Source organism: Gastrolobium bilobum, unplaced genomic scaffold (genome assembly GCF_033153095.1).
Source record: "Gastrolobium bilobum isolate Gb01-03AN ecotype WA unplaced genomic scaffold, APGP_CSIRO_Gbil_v1 utg501, whole genome shotgun sequence".
NCBI classification, from domain to species: domain Eukaryota; kingdom Viridiplantae; phylum Streptophyta; class Magnoliopsida; order Fabales; family Fabaceae; genus Gastrolobium; species Gastrolobium bilobum.
In genome coordinates this window covers 49,351-63,373 of record NW_026899553.1, presented here as the reverse complement: position 1 = coordinate 63,373, position 14,023 = coordinate 49,351, and the positions used below count along the sequence as shown (strand labels likewise).

The following is a 14,023-nucleotide window of genomic DNA, read 5'->3' as shown; positions in this document are numbered from 1 at the left end:
AGATCATACTTGTGCAGACTTTGATAAATAAAGGAGACCTCATGAGACAAAAAATTGCAATTGAGGGAACGGGAAATTTGAAACATTATTATAGAGAAAATGAAAGAAAGAAACATAAAATATGAAGGAAAATGACAGATCTAATTGAAAATACAAGAAAAATTATAAGAGGAGATAGAAAATAAAAGAAAAAAAAAATGTAGAACAAACAGAAGAAATTAGCTAAAAAAGGGAAAAATAATGAGCCCAAAACCCCTCCTAGAGCTCCCATATCATCTTACAAAAATGACTACTCATATCCGTAAAGAGTGCTTTACAACAGAGGGGCTTACACATTATATATGGTGCCATGTATTGTAAAATAATGAAATAATAATAGAATATTATTTTCATAATCAAGAAATTAAGCATTCAATTATGATAGTTTTAATTATTGAGGAAAATGATTTAATGAGAGTTAATGAAATATTAAGTAATTTACTAAACTAATCAAATGAAATAATTTACTAAATTATGGCAACAGACAAATTTAGATTAGTTTCGATTCAATCAATGAAATGTATACATGCAGGGCGAGGGTTAAAGAAATGGAATTTATGTTGGTAGAAATATTAAGTGCTTGTAATGAAAACATGTTTTACGGGGGATGAATTCTTTTTATATATTAGATTTTATTTTATTTTTTGTAGTAGTTAAATCTCTTAATATATTCTTCCTTAAAAATTGCCACACATTATTTCTACAGATGTTCTTTTTAGAATAGTTTTCTACTTATTTTTCATTTATATTGTTTATAACTTACCTAAATTTAAAAATAAAATTACAATAGGAATACATGTTGGTATTAATTAATGAAGTATATGAAAACCAATTATTGCAGTTAAATCTCTTAATATATTCATCCTTCAAAAATGCCACATATTATTTTTTAATACATTCTTCTTAGATTTTCCACTTAAATAATTTTCTACTTGTATTTTATATCCTTTAAAAGTTTAAATATTTTTAAGTTAACAGTGTATTAAAATAAAAATCTTATATATTTTTTATTTTTTATTTAAATTATATGAACACCATTCAATTTCTTTTTAAGATAATGTTGATTTTAATACTCCATTACTTTGGTAACTTTTATGATTGAATAACTAAAATATAGCATCTTACTGCAGTAGGTGTTATTTCATATAATATATTGTATGAGTAATGAAAAAAATGTAAGTTATGTATTTTTATTTTTATTTTCGCGCATTCTTGCGTGCCTCCCCATGATTAATGCATTGTAAATTAATATTGAAAACCAAATTAAAATATTAAATTAAATGTAGGTAAGCTTTAAATAATGTAAATAAAAACTATTTAAAATTATAAAGGAGATTTGCATAATCAATTTAAGTAGAAAATATAAAAATAATATAATTAAAAGGAAATATATTTAAAACTATCTTCCTTTTAATATTTCATGTTTCTGTGTCCACTTTCATTTTTAGCCTTATAGAATTCAAATAGATCGAGCCGCATGTAATTAGAGAATGAATCTTATTCGGTTGGTGAATCTAGGTTCTATATATTTGATTGGTTGACCATACCTTTTAAATTTTTTTGGTAGGTGTAATTTAGCAAATTGTACTATTCGCTTTTGTTTAGTAGATCATTTAATTTTCATTCATTTTTATTAAATAATCAATTGTCAAAACAACTAAAATTTATATGAATGGGTAATTGAAACAGATCAAGCCAAATTTAAAAGAATGAATACTATCTTGATGGTGAATCTAGGTTCTATAATTTTGTTTGGTTGGCCAACCCTCATTTAAATTTTGTTGGTTGGCATAATTTAGCAAATTGTACCATTTGCTTTTGTTTAATAAATCATTTAATTTTCATTAATTTTGATTAATTCATTTGTCAGAATAATTAAAATTAACACCATGAATATAATATTTTATTATTACTTAATAATTTAATGTTTCATGAACACTATATAAAGTGTAAGCCTATTAGTTGTAACCTTGTAGAATTTCAACTGGTTGGTGAATCCAGGTTCTATGTATTTGATTGGTTGGCCAAAGCTCATTTAATTTTCATTAATTCTAATTCACTCATTTGTTATGTGTGTATGTGGAATTCCGTATATCACAGTTGTCTGTGCATGTTCGCTATATATGGACCTGTGGGTATATTGAGCTCAAATACGTGAGGCATGTTCCTCACAACTGTAACTGTGTTTCTTTTCATTTTATTTTAAATGAGTCTACTGTGGTTTCATTATTATTATATATATATATATATATATATGGTTTATTGAAGAGATTGATCATACATAAAGCAATAAAATGAAGCAAAAGATTTATATAACAAACAAAAAATATCGGGGTTTAAATTACATAAATATTGAAGGACTTTGTATGTGTGAATAATGTCCTCAATTGGAATAATTAAGGTTTAAATCTATATTGCAAATAAATTCAAGTTTTAATTCAAAGTTGAACAGAGAATAATACACTTACTTGTCTCCCAAAACTATCTTAATGGAAATTGGATGTTTGCCATCTCCGTTGTCGCCATGCTTATGGATCCAGGGTCGCTGTTGCTGAGGGACTCGAAGCACACTTCCAACTCCAAGTTTGAATTTTGATTGCGTAAGTTCAAATATAATGTGATGATGATCTAGCAATTTAATTATTTTTGATAAAAAAAATTTTTTTGCTATATAGAACATTAGAACATGTGACCACAAGGTCACAAGGCAAGGTCAGATTGGCTCTAGGCCAAGTGGGAGCTTGTTAGTATATGGATGTCCTAGAGACAATCTTTTGATTAGATTAGGACATATGTGAACCTTTTATATTGTCGCAAATAAATAAAAGTACTATTTATCTTGTTTCATATTTTGTCTCAATATTATTGTTAATATTTTGATTGAATAACTGAATAAATCCCTTGGAATAGAACATGTATCTCTTGAGTATTTGTGATGAGATCACGATCATGAGAATTCAAGGATACCGCACTTTTATTCCTAATTTTATGTTCCTAGTCTAGAGACACTGAGAATGGAGATCAGTGATCTCGGGTAAGACTAGCACGACTTATCTACTTGTATTTGGATACAAGGTAAAGACCTCATGTGCTACAGATATGGAGATGTCTTAGCTAAAGTCGTGGGTGGACCTATAAGGGTATAGCTCGCACTGAACAGACCCACAAAGAGACTCTATGAGGAAATCTCACAGATAGTATCATTAGAGTAGTCTCTTTATATTTGGGTATGTCTTTCCTTAGACCAGAAGTTATTACCTAGACTATGTTCTAGAAGGCATGCTTTGATTGTATACCTCGTCTGCCTGAAACATGGAGACTCATAGGTACACTGTTGGGCTTGTCCTGAAAGAGCACAGGACTAGGGTGATAAGCTGAAGGAATTCGTCAAATCTCTGTGAGAGATTAGGTTATCTGTAAACCAGAGAAATCGGGATGACATTTACTGGGACTCGGGAATCTATGCATAGTAAAAGAGATCATGAGATGATCTTCCTTTAGAGTCAGTAAATTGAAGATTCCCTATTTCGAATAAAGCTTACCCTAAACCGCAAGGGTTACATTTCCTTACCCTAGGTTTAATGGGAATTTAACCGAGATGAAAGGAAATATGTACGGTAACCAAATATGTATAATAGGATGATCAAGTCATTAATCTAACTAGTTCTGGGGCAACAAAGCATTGCTAGTGCTCTGTGTTGTCATTAAATGAGTTGTGGGCTTTTTGGGCCCGAGCCCATTTATGTCAGTGGCTATGTTGGACCTAATGGGTCACACACTAACACCTTATTATCATGATGATCTAGCATTAAAGGTATTGGGCCTAATAATGGTTGTTAGCCCAAGAAGAAGTTTGGAAGCCCACCTAAAAAGGAAAAGGGCGCATGGATCATGTAATGGGCTTGGATGGTCCAAGACATTACTAATTAATTTAATTAGTTAAATTAATTATCAAATGTTTAAATTTTGAATTTTGAATTTGAAATTTGAATTTTGAATTGAAATTTGAAATTTGAAATTTGAATTTTGAATTTTGAATTTAGAATTTAAATTTAGAATTTGAATTTTGAATTTAAATGTTTGAACGTTTGAATTTAAATGTTTGAATTTGAATTTGAATTGGCTATGAAATGTTGTTTCATAACAAAAGGATAAGATAAGATCTTGTTGGAACAAATCCCTTGTATCAAGAGGAGATCTTTGGAGATCACCAAGGGCTGTTTAGGGCGCTGATTTGGTGTGATTATAAGTGTCATCTAGTCAACCAAATAAGCTCCAATCAGATTTGGTATGTTGAAAGAATCAGTGAGTGAGTTGGTTCAAATTTGAATGCAACTGCTCAACGTATATAGACCGTTTCTGGGGCTGAAGGGGGCACACATATGGATGGCCATTAGATCAGAATTTTGACTAGGTTAAGACCTAGTCTCATGAGGATTCAAAAGGTTGCAACAACTCCACCTTTTTCTCCCTCTTTGTGCGCCACCTCAATCAGTTTTTTAAGTGAAAAATCTGATTGCATCATGACTCTCTCATCACACTCTTGTGCGCCAACTAGGGTAGGTTCTCCTTAGGGTTTTTCAAAAAACACCTAGCCAATTCTACTCCATTCTATGCGCCATTTTTGTGATGTTTTCTTGCTGAAAATATCACTCTTCTAAACACATTCACCTTACCTCATCCTTCACCTATTGAGCGCATAGCAAGCCTCTTTGTGGTGATCAATTGGTGGTTCTTCAAGAAAGAGTTCTTGCATCTTGACGTGGGTGGTGTGGATCAACATTAGAGGGCTTGTATCTTCAAGCCTCACTTTGATCATCTTCAAGTTTTGGAAAGCAAACAAGGTAACATCTATGTCCTAAAACATGTTTCTTGATATGATATATGTAATTCCGCTTTGAAAACTTTGTTTTCATCCTCACATGCCTACGGCCTTCAAGACCATTTTCTTTCAATACACTTATTAATTATAGTTTCTTCTTTTGTCAGCACTTTGCAGGTAACAAACAAAGGCCATCAATTAAACTGACACTAATACTGAATACAGCAACTCAACACATTGAAGTCCCAGCTTCATCTTAGGATGTTCTCAGTGCAAAGGCACGGACCTCAGATTTATTTCTCAATTTGTGTTTATATATTTTTCTCGATTATGTGATCAATTAATCAGTTTATGAAAAACCAAAATCTGAATAGTATAAAAGGTTTTAATGTATTTTATATTATATTATAAGAAATAAATTTATCTCCTATATATACATAAAAACATATGTGATCCATATAGATCCATGTAAAGAGAATAAAGAGAAAGAAAAAAATATGGACTTCAATACTTCATATACTTTATATCTTACGTACTAATATTCAATACCATTAAAATAGAATCTCATTTTTTATATCCCCTTTAGAGATTCTGATCCAATGATATTAAAGATAAGTAAGTAAGGTAGACAAAAAAAAAAAAGTGAGTAAAATAATCTAATACGATAAACAATAAACCTAGTATAAAATTATAAAAAAAACTCACAAAAAATTGAGGCAAAAAGAAATATTATTTAAATAAGAAATTACAAAATATAACATTTTGAAACTAATTTACGGATCTATAACAACCGATCATGCCTGACGTAGACACGTGACCCAGATAGGCATGACTAAGCCACTTGTGTTAAGTCGTGCTCCACACAAGCGTGTGACTCACCACAAACTCAAAATTTTGACCATAAACTTCGAAAAGTAATAACTTTAACTCGGGTGTCCCAATATTTTTTCACATTTCACCACAAACTCATATCGGCTTCCTCGTACCGACATGATGAACCCAATATTTTATTTTTTTGAGATTTTGAATTTAGTGCTTGCGTCGTGTTTCTGTTGCTGAATGCTGAGTCTATTTGATTTGAAGAGCTTAATGTTCTTAACTTTGACGTAACAAAAGGAGAATAGATACGGTTCAATTTGAAAGAGACATTGTTTTGGGTTTATGTACTGTAGTGTGTAGTTTGAGGGAATTTTCATGCTCTGTTTGGATGCTGAAAATACTTGTGCTAATTTGCGCTTTTTTTTTAGGAAAGAACAGTGAAGAAAAATGAGATGAATGTTCAAATTTACGCAAACTACTAAAACAAAGACTTATTCAAGTGAAAAATACATAGGCATATTTCTTAGGATGAAAAGAATGCTATTAGCATAGTCAGTGTAAATTTTGTCTATGTTTTTATTTTATGTATTATGCATATATATATATATATATATATATATATATGAGAAAAATATCTGTCATTTTAAATGACATAAGGTTATATCATTTTAAGAGAGATAGATACAAAATAAAATTTTTTATTTAAAATTTAAATTAAAAAAAATCACTCACTTTCTCTGATTTTTATTTTTTGTCTGTCTTTCTCCTAAAATGACATACATCCTAAAATGAGTTAGGATCATTCTATACTAGTGTAAGTTACACTCTTAATCTTGTTTATTGATCCACTTATATCTGAGAGCTCTAATTTTATAGTAATGTGAGCTATTAGATACAAGTGGATTAACGATCAAGATTGAATTTAAGACTTCTAATGGTTACACTCAATCTTGACCATTATCCACCTGTATTTGTATCCTATGGGTCACCGTTGATCCACTAAATATATATATATATATATATATATATATATATATGTAAATATTTTATTTTTTCTGCTCAATCTGTTTGGGTTCATCATCCCAACCCAAATAAATTAGGTGATGTTGATGTGTTCGATTAATTGTGTGGAACTTTGTCTACTTTTCCTGCTTTTTTTTTTTTTTTTTATCTCTCTCAGTAGATCCGTCTAGTTTAGATTCCTCATGTGGCTGTGTCTGCTTGCAGTTTTGGCAAGAAACAGATAAAGCAGCATATCTTTTGAGGCAATATTTCTTCCATAATCTGCATGATCGATTAAGCACTCGGCCTTTTCTTACCCCCGTTGAGAAGAAATGGTTGGCTTTTCAGGTCTTCTTATATTTTAATTAACTGTTTCTTATTCTGTTTTTTTTTTTTTTTTGGTGTGTCAGGGTTATATGCAGTTGCTTTTAGCCGTAAAACAGTGCCATGAGAAAGGAGTATGTCATGGTAAGTCTTGATTTAATTTAAGCCTAGCCTTCAAAGACATAGAAAATTAGAGAAGAGAGAGTGGAGCTGAGAAGGATCTATTAACTGGTGGTATCTTTTCTTAATGCATTGATGTTATTTGTATAAATTTGCATTTTTGTAGGTGATATCAAGTGTGAGAATGTGCTGATTACGTCCTCGAATTGGCGTAAGAAGACTCTGTTATCTAGCTCCTGAGGTTGGTTTCTTTTCCTTCTGTTGCTATTTGATTTATTTTTGTTGTATATCTTATTTCATTTTGTTGATTCAACCATGATGCTCTTGTTCTATTATCGAGTTAGAAGTTAGATCTTTACATGTTGTCTTGTGAAACTATTGCATATGATATTGCTATGTTTTCCCTCCTTTTTTCTATTAATGTAAATTTTAGTATAAAGATGCAAGTGTAATGCTTACCAGGTAAGGCTTAAATGGTGAATCAAGCGAGTGACCTTGATGACTCAATTAAACCAAAGATGCTTATGCTTATAATTTTTGTCTATCAATATGCTTAAGAATTGAAACTGAGGTGAACCTAAAATCTTTCATGATCTTAGAGAGCCAATATGTAGGCTTTGTTTTTGTATGTTAACAATTTTGACCTGTACTGTAAAATTATTGCACAGGGATTGTTCATTGTTGTTTATTTAAAACAAAAAAAAGAAAAGAAAAAGAAAATGCAATTAGTGTGGCAAAATGTTAATCCTTCTGGTGTGCCACTACTTGTGTTATCTTGTTGGTCACTAGTTGTTCTTACTTAACATGGTTATGTTACTAATTCACTCTCATTCTCTCTATTTCTTTCTTTCGTTTATGTTACTAATTCACTCTCGATCTCTCTATTTCTTTCTTTCGTTTATGTTACTAATTCACTCTCAATCTCTCTATTTCTTTCTTTCTTTCATTTTTTTTTGGGGCTATGGCCTTTCAGAGGTTTTACGAACATGGAGGGGAGATGCAGGTGCCACAAGATACCCCATTAAAGCCATCTATGGATATATTTGCTGTTGGGTGAGCATTCTTTGCTGCAAAAATCTTAATCTTGGAGAATGTTGTAGTTTTTCAACTATCAACATTTCAGGCTGCAAATAGGAATACTTTTGTGCATGAAATTTGATTAACTGACTTTAACAATGGAGAAAAGTATTGTGTATATTTGTTATTTACATTAATATGATCAGCCAGGCATTATGCTGCTGTAATTCTGGTGAGGTAGTGTTGATGTTTATTTTGCTACTGAGTTGATATTTATATAAATTTATGTTCAACCTGAACTCTCTAGATTTATTTTGGAAAAGCAGTAACTACTGTGGTGTTGTATATATGGCATTCTTAATTACTGTTTTCTTGTTATTTTTTGTCTTCTTTCTTTTCTAAGGTGCAAATGTCATTTTACTTCTTCAGGTAGTTATACGATGTTCGTAATTACTATTTTCTTGTTAATTTTTGTCTTCTAACTTTTCTAAGGTGCAAATATCATTTTTCTTCTTCAGGTGTGTGATTGCTGAACTTTTCCTTGAGGGGCAGCCACTATTTGAACTGTCTCAACTTCTTGCTTATCGTAGAGGGCAATATGATCCAAGTCAACATCTTGAAAAAGTACTCTATTGTGTGTGTTTGTCTTGTTTGGTCCTCCCATAGTCCCATCAGTAGGGATCCCTTCCTGGCCATGCTCATGACTCAGTGTTTTATATTTTAAATATTGTATTCTCTATTGGTGCAGATACCAGATCTTGGAATCCGTAAAATGATACTGCACATGATTCAGTTAGAACCAGAGTTTCAATTTTCTGCTGAAAGATATCTAAAGGAATATGCTGCAGTTGTATTTCCGATCGATTTTTCACCATTTCTGCATGATTTTTACCGTTGCTGGATTCCTCTCCATTCTGATATGAGGGTATATGGCTTTGCTGAAATATTTTAGTCCATTAATGATTTGATGCTTCATGTAACTCACTTATTTTACCTTGCTGCTGTGTGAACAATCTATTTAGGTTTTACTATGTCAAAGTTCTTTCCAGGAGATACTTAAACAAATGATGAACAAGAAGTCATCTGATGATACGGGTGTTACTTCTGGAGAACTTTTGGAACAGATGGTTGCTAAAGAAAGTGAGTTTCATGAAGGACTCGCTGATGAAGAGAGAGGACATAGGCAAAGGCTTGGTTCATGATCACTATGAACTTCTTGGTGATATTAGTAGCCTACTGAGGGATGCTAAAAAAAATAATTTTCCATCTGGTCCCAGACATGTAACAGGAAATGCACACAATTCTACCTTTCCTGAAAGTCTAAAAAATATGCAGTCTCCTGGTGAGCTGCTTCAAACTATCTCCATTGCATTTTGAGGAAATGACCATCCATTTCTGAAAAATATTACAATGAATGATTTAAATTCATTGATGTCTGAGTATGATAGTCAATCACATACATTTGGAACACCTTTTCTACCATTACCAAAGGATAGTATGAGATGTGAAGGCATGGTTTTGATAACTTCTTTGCTCTACTCCTGCATACGCAATGTCAAGTTGCCTCACTTGAGGAGGGCGGCAATACTCTTGTTGAAGGCTTCTGCTCTATATGTCGATGATGAAGATCGTTTACAGCGTGTTATCCCATATGTGATTGCAATACTTTCGTATCCTGCAGCTATTGTGTGTTGCGCTGCTTTAGAGACTTCGTGTGACATTCTGCCCTTAGTGCAAGATTTCCCCCCTAGTGATGCAAAGATATTTCTGGAGTATATTCTTCCAATGCTTTCTATGCTTCCTGATGATCCAGAGGAAAGTGTGAGGATATGCTATGCCAGAAATATAGCTAAGTTGTCACTAACTGCGTATGGATTCTTGATACACTCAATAAGCTTGAGTGAGGCAGGTGTCCTTGATGAATTGAGTTTGCCACAGAAGCCATTGATATTATCCACTCAGACCTCTGGAAGAATGAAGAGGATAAATGGTGATGTCCAACTTCTGCAGCTGAGGAAATCCATTGCAGAGGTTGTCCAAGAGCTTGTAATGGGTCCAAAGCAAACACCAAATATTAGGAGAGCACTTCTTCAGGACATTGGTAAACTGTGCTTCTTCTTTGGTGTGAGACCCAGTAATGACTCCCTCTTACCTATCCTTCCTGCTTTCTTAAATGATCGAGATGAGCAATTAAGGACAGTATTCTATGAAAAGATTGTTTATGTGTGCTTTTTTGTGGGCCAAAGAAGTGTAGAAGAATATCTATTACCTTACATTGAGCAAGCTTTAAGTGACATGACAGAAGCTGTCATGGTTAGAGCATTAGATTGTTTGACTATTCTATGCAAAAGTGGGTTCTTCCGGAAGAGGATATTGCTTCAAATGATAGAGTGTGGCTTTCCTTTATTGTGTTATCCTAGTGAATGGGTACGAAGATCAACTGTCTCTTTTATTGCTGCTAGCAGTTAAGAGCTTGGGTGCAGTAGATTCTTATGTTTTCCTTGCTCCTGTTATACGGCCTTTCCTTCGTAGACAACCTGTGTCTCTTGCTTCAGAGAAGGCTCTTTTGTCATGTCTAAAACCTCCTGTCTCAAGACAGGTTTTCTATGAAGTCTTGGAGAACTCCAGGAGTTCGGACATGTTAGAAAGACAGAGAAAGATATGGTATAGTTCATCACAATCTAAAATATGGGAAATGGATTTACTGAAAAAAGGAATTGATGAGTTGGACTCATTAAAGAACTGGACTGACAAGCAACAAGGTCCTTGGGTTCAACAAACTGTTGGCACTGCCTTCCAACAGCCGGAGCGAACTGATTGTGATAAAGCTGAGACAAAATTGAGAGATATGGGGGCCTTTATGCATAATGATAGCAATATAGTAGGACATCGTGATCCCCAATGCATGGAAAAGTTACAGTTTTCAGGATTTATGTCACCACATTTTAGTGGTGTAAACAGTTTGACATTTGAAAAGCCATCAGAAGGCATACCTTTGTACTCCTTCAGTATGGACAGGCGAGGCATGGGAATCCCTCCTGCAGCATCTGATTCTCCATTACAAATGAACTCTCTGGGTGTTAGTTCATCTGCAATGCCTTGGGTTAATCCACTTAGTAAGTCCTTTGATTTGGCTAGTTCAGTTCCAGCACCAAAGCTTTTTTCCGGTTCTTTTAGCATCAGCAATGGTTCTAAACAGTTCCATCGAGTGGTACATGAACCAGATCCCAGGGAAAATGACACAGCCTATGTAAACAGTGTACTTCAATTGCACTAGAAGATGCAACTGCCCAAACTAATCTATTAGGATTTCAATCTTTTGCTCGAACATCCATTCCTGATTCTGGTTGAAGGCCCCGTGGGGTGTTGGTTGCACACCTCCAGGAGCACCGTTCAGCTGTCTGTGACATAGCAGTTTCTGGTGATCAAAGCTTCTTTGTGAGCGCATCTGATGACTCTACAGTCAAGATTTGGGATTCCAGAAAACTGGAAAAGGACATTTCATTCAGGTCCAAGCTAACTTATCACCTGGAGGGAAGCCATGCGTTATGTGCAACGATGCTTTCATATTCTGCACAAGTAATAGTTGGAGCATCTGATGGATTAATTCATATGTTTTCTATTGATCATATCTCTAGAGGTCTAGGAAATGTTGTTGAGAAGTATTCTGGTATTGCTGACATCACTAAGAAGGATATCAAGGAAGGTGCCTTACTCAGCCTGAATTGCCCTGTGGATAATTATTCCATCATGTATAGCACCCAGAACTGTGGCATTCATCTGTGGGATACTAGATCAAATTCCAATACCTGGGACCTTAAAAGCTACTCCTGAGGAGGGCTATGCTTCTTCTCTGGCATCTGGGCCTTGTGGTAATTGGTTTGTGTCAGGGTCTTCCAGGGGTGTTATTACACTTTGGGATCTGAGGTTTCTAATACCTGTGAACTCTTGGCAGTATTCTCTTGCTTTCCCTATAGAAAAGATGTGTCTCTTTCTTCCTCCTCCAAATGTTTCTCTGTCTTCAACTGCCAGGCCCCTTGTTTATGTGGCGGCTGGTTGCAATAAAGTTTCTCTTTGGAATGCAGAGAATGGTAGCTGCCACCAGGTATAAGTTACTGTTATGTTTGTAGAAAATAAAAGCAATATGTGCTAGAACAAAACCCTGTCCCAACAAATATTCCAGCTAAGTTCAAATTTCTATTTATCAAGAGATGTGGTTTTCTAATGAAGTTTACCACCTTTTGTTTTTATCACTAGTACTTGGAGTGTTGTATAATTTCTAATTTATGATTTACATTGAGCTGGTTCCATAATGCTTATGATATGATCCTGAACCCTGATTGCTTACAACTATGTTGAATTATGAAATATATTCATATTTCATATTTATAATAATCTGATTATTGTCTTGTACTATTAACAAATCTTCTTGCAGGTATTGAGGATGGCCAATTATGACAGTGATGCAGAAATGTCTGATCTGCCTTGGGCCTTGGCCAGACCTTCAAGTAAACCAACTTCTCAATCAGATCCAAGACGAAATGTTAATCGCAAGTACAGAGTTGATGACCTAAATGAACCTCCTCATTGTCTTCCTGGTATTCGTTCATTACTTCCCTTACCAGGGGGTGATTTACTGACTGGTGGGGGCACTGATTTAAAGATACGACGATGGGATCATTACAGGTTTTGTGCTGAACTTCAATCTTGTTTACTTGTTCTTGTGAAAATGGTCTGATTGAATTTATTTATGTATGCTTTTGTTGCAGTCCTGACAGAAGTTACTGTTTTTGTGGACCAAACTTAAAAGGAATGGGAAATGATGATTTTTACTAAACAAAATCTAGTTTTGGAGTGCAAGTTGTACAGGTAATATATGTTCCAGTAGATTGTCGTATTCAAGCTTTTTGTTTGGGGGGGGGGGGGAGGTTCTCAATCAGCATAGGTGCATTAGCTGTATTTATGGTTCGAACATGCTGAATGAATTATAAATTTGGGTACTTCAACTGTCCTTGAGATATGACCTAGGTAGTTTGCTTTCGGTTGGTTCAGCTCAACCATGCCTTTTTTCTTTTTTCTTCTCTTAGCTAATGATCGAGAAATTAGACACCCAACTATCATGTATTCCTTGTATAAGTTTTTTTATTTTTTATTTTTTTAAACTACGTAGTGAAGGGGAACAAGGGGTAATGGGCTGCAAGAGGGAATCAATGTTTGATAGGATGACAGATAAGCATGGATAACAGGAATCTTTACTTTCTCTAATTAACTCTCTTGTTTTTCTAATGGCCAAATCTCCTGTTATCCCAGTGGATGTTTTATGGGTTAAATTTATCATGCCCTCGAAATGTTGTTAGATATTGCTTGATTCTCCTCAAAATTTCCAACTTTTTTAGAATATAGGCAACTAAAATTTCACCTTCTACTGTTATAAACAGGAGACAAAAAGAGGTCCTCTTACAACCGAGCTGACAGCGAAGGCAATTCTTGCAGCTGCTGCCACTAATTCTGCCGGTTGCCATCCCCTTTTATTTATAGCTAAAGTGATTGGGGCTTGCAGTAGGCAGCTATTTAATGAGCGCATTTTCGATACACACCGAAAATTGAGTACGGCAGTGTACTATACACTATGTATTATTGATAGTAAATAATATAAAGTATAAAAGTAGCTTTTTTTTGTGTTTTTCTTCGTAACAATAGCAGCTAACATAACGCATTTCTATTTGTCCATTATACCTATATCCGTAGTATATTAAATTTTAAATAGCTAGGTAAAGTCATCCACCGGTCCAAAACAATTACTATTTTCAGCTATCCATAGAAATTAAGAAATTTGAGGTGACTGAGTCAAATTTTAAGCCTCAACAATAATCTTAATCA

At 33.9% G+C, this 14,023-nt stretch overlaps 1 pseudogene; it reads left to right on the top strand.

Moving 5' to 3' along the window:
* The first annotated feature begins 8,099 nt into the window (after positions 1-8,099).
* Positions 8,100-13,806, top strand: LOC133291442 (serine/threonine-protein kinase VPS15-like; annotated as a pseudogene).
* Positions 13,807-14,023: the final 217 nt, after the last annotated feature.